We start from the raw sequence: 3,567 nt of genomic DNA on the forward strand, positions 1-3,567 counted from the left end.
TTTCTCAGCATCACCCCTGGACAGGAGATTTCTAATTTTTGCAATGTTCCTCAGATGAAAGAAGGAAATTCTAGAAACCTCTTTTATATGGGATTTAAATGACAGGTCCTGATCAAAAATAAAACCAAGATTTTTTACTTTATTATGTGAAATCAGTTTAATCCCATCCAAATGAAGTGACTGACTAATCAGCTTTTTTGTCAAAAACTCTGGTCCAAAGAGTCTTTTGTCTGTATTTAGGAGCAGAAGTTAAGAGTCATCCAGCTTTTTATGTCTTCAAGACATGACTGTAATCTATGTAATGGTTTAGCTTCTGTGATGATCCTGGCACTGGAGTTGACTCTGTCTCCTATTATCACTCTGGTTCAGTTTCCATCCTCTTTGCAGTTATCTCTACTGGTTTCACCTGTCGCCACCTGTATACACGCTCCGTCCTGATCAGTCTCCAGTGCCTGATTGTTTCGAGTCAACCCTGTGAGAACCTTCCAGTCTGTTTCCTGAAAACCTGTCTGTCTTTCTGCCTGCCTGCCTATTATACTGTAGATCCTGTCTTGTCCCCTTATTTTTGAGCCTGCCTGACCTGAGACCAGCTCTGTCAGTCTCTGGATACCGGATTGATTACATGTGTTTATGACCCATTCTGCCTGTAAGTTACTGAGCCTGTCTGCCTTCCCCAATGCTCTGTGATACTCAGAGATCGGACCTGGATCTGAAACTGGACAAACCTGCCGGATATCCCCTCTGTTCTTCTGCTGGATTTCTGAACCTTTCTCTGGACACACTTCCTGTCCCTGGCTGACTCATAGAGTCCGGACTCCATCCATAGTCAGGTTAGTCCATCAGACAGTTTTGACTCAAACCTGCCAGTGCTGCTTCTACCTGTACCTCTGTCTCCAGGACATACCAGCATGCACACTAGAGCTGTACGCCTGAGAGTTAGCGTTTCTATCACCTGTTCAATAAACTGTTTTAAAACGTCACTGACCTGTTGTGGTGAATCTTTGGTCCGAATCCGGCACACATCTGGATCTGGATGTATAGATACATATAGTTAGTTATAATTAGCATAACAGTGGAAATTAATCCCATGCTGTTGTAGTGGGAAAAAAGTATTCAACTATTCATCCTAGTTAAATAAACGAAGATCGATGGATTTCACTCAGTTGGCACATTTATTCATATCTTTACAAAGAGAGAACAGTTCATCATACAGCCCTTATGGCACAGCATTCTGCCCAGTTCTGCATGAGCAGTGTTTGTTCCTCCTTACTTACAACAATAAAAAGTAGTCAGTATCAAAATAAATTACAGACACTTTGGTTAAACAGTAACATGTTATGAATAAACTTTGAGAAAGAATCTGGTTTGTTATGAGAAGAAGCTATGTCTGATCTACAAACACCATCCAGCAGGGAATGGTGTGGTCCTGAAGGTGAAACAGACTGAGTGAAAACTCTTATAGTGAGTAAATAGGATAAATTAATATATATTAGAAGAGAAATCAAAATTTTCCCACAACACTGTCCAAAAACTCTACTGATTGGGAGCATATATAATAAAGAGAATTGGTCCTAGCACTGATCCCTGTGGTACTCCACAGGTGACCTTTGAGCACCAGGGAGATTTGTCATTAACGTGAACAAACTGAAATCGATGAGATGGATAAGATTTAAACCAGTCTAATGCTGTTCCTTTAATTTCTACAAAATATTCAAGTCTTTCTAAAAGAATATTATGATCAACTGTATCAAATGCAGCGCTAAGATCCAACAGGACAACTACAGATACAAGTCCATTAACTGAGGCCATGAGAATATCATTAGTGACTTTCACCAGAGCTGTTTCAGTGCTATGATGAGCTCTAAAGCCAGACTGAAACTCTTCCTGAATTTTAGATAAGAAAGGAAGATTGGATATAGGTCTATAATTAACCAAGTCATCTAGGTCAAGAGAAAGTTTCCTAATTAAAGGTTTAATTACAGCAACCTTAAAAGCCTTTGGTACATATCCCTGTAACAGAGATAGATTATTCAGATCTAAAATAGAGGACAAGTAATCAAATAGAATACCTCCTTAAATAACCTGGTTGGAACTGGATCTAACATCCGAGTTGAAGGCTTAGAAGAAGACAATAACTTTGCTAACTCAGAAAGTTCAGCTGGATCAAAGCAGTCTAAACCTGGTTCAGATTCTATGACTACCTCAGATGCTGCCCCACCTTCCAGAGATAAACCAATCATACTTAGAGGAGTGCTCTATCTCAATCTTATGTATAAAGAATCCCAAAATCATTACTGCTAAGTGGAATGGACGGTTCAACAGAGCTGTGGCTCTGGGTAAGTTTGGCAACTGTATTAAAAAGATATATAGAATTAATCCTATTCTCCTCTATTAATGAGGAGAAATATGCTTCTCTTGCTTTACAAAGGGTCCTTCTGGTGTCACAAAGGGATGAAAAGCTAAAGTTAAAGAGAGATTTACTGGAAAAGAACAAATGTGACTCCTTTGACCACAAAACAAGCTTAAATCGGAAGGCAACTAGACTTTTGCTCAGTTTTCCTAAGATATTTCCACAACTATCCAGGAATCTACAGTATATCAGTTTTTTTTAGCTCACTCCAGATCAGTCAGTAATCTGAGTGCTGATGTCTTTAAGCACCATTGAGATCCATCCTCCTAAGCACATTCGAGGTGAAGGCAAGTGAGGCAATCATACCCAACCCTCTTTTTCTTGGGTTGTTGTAGCTTTAGTTTTATATGGATTTGTTGTTAGGTTATTTGAATCATGACAACTGTGCTCTTAAAATGTGTGTCCTTTGTTCTTGAGGTTCAAGTTTACAGCTGAATCTTGTCCCAGAGCTACTGGCTTTCCTCTGCTGAAACATGTCTTTTTTGTAGTTGTTGTTTGGTTTCTTTAGTATTGGAGTCATGTTTGGGATTAAACACTTTTTATTTGAGCATGTTGATGGGTTTGAATTTCAGTGGTAGAAAAGTCTTCATTCAGAGATTTTCCTGAAAACCTTCACAGACTGACATCTGCATTTTAAATCTTGGTTTTGAACTCAATATCATCGTTGTGGGTATTATGATATAAATTAGTGGCGTTTCTGTGTTTAAAGTAAACTAAATGAAAGAAAAAAGAAGTGGGCAAAATTCTAGAAAAAACTACAAAAGAGAAATAGTATATAGGGACCTCTTGTGGTTTTGGTGCAGTACTGTATTGTCTTTGCTCTGCAGATTCTTGTACAGAGTTCTGGTGTTTCCTGTGACTGTGGGCTGCAAAGCACAGTAGTACACAGCAGAGTCTGACAGACGGAGATCCTGGATCGTAAGGTTTACGGATTTCTTTTGTTGCTCAGTTTTGAGATCAGCATCAAATCTGTCCTCGCCAAACTCAGGGGAAATCTCTGCCTTGTCACCAAAATACTTAAGGATGTACTTGGGAGAACTATTTCCTTCTTGTTGGTACCAAAATAAATACGGATAGGTAGAACTTGTTTCAAAAATACATCCTAGAGTCACAGATTCTCCTTGAGCAGCAGCAACATGTCCTTCTGTCTGCGTCGC

Source organism: Cyprinodon variegatus, unplaced genomic scaffold, assembly GCF_000732505.1.
Source record: "Cyprinodon variegatus isolate N-32 unplaced genomic scaffold, C_variegatus-1.0 Scaffold1276, whole genome shotgun sequence".
Classification (NCBI taxonomy): domain Eukaryota; kingdom Metazoa; phylum Chordata; class Actinopteri; order Cyprinodontiformes; family Cyprinodontidae; genus Cyprinodon; species Cyprinodon variegatus.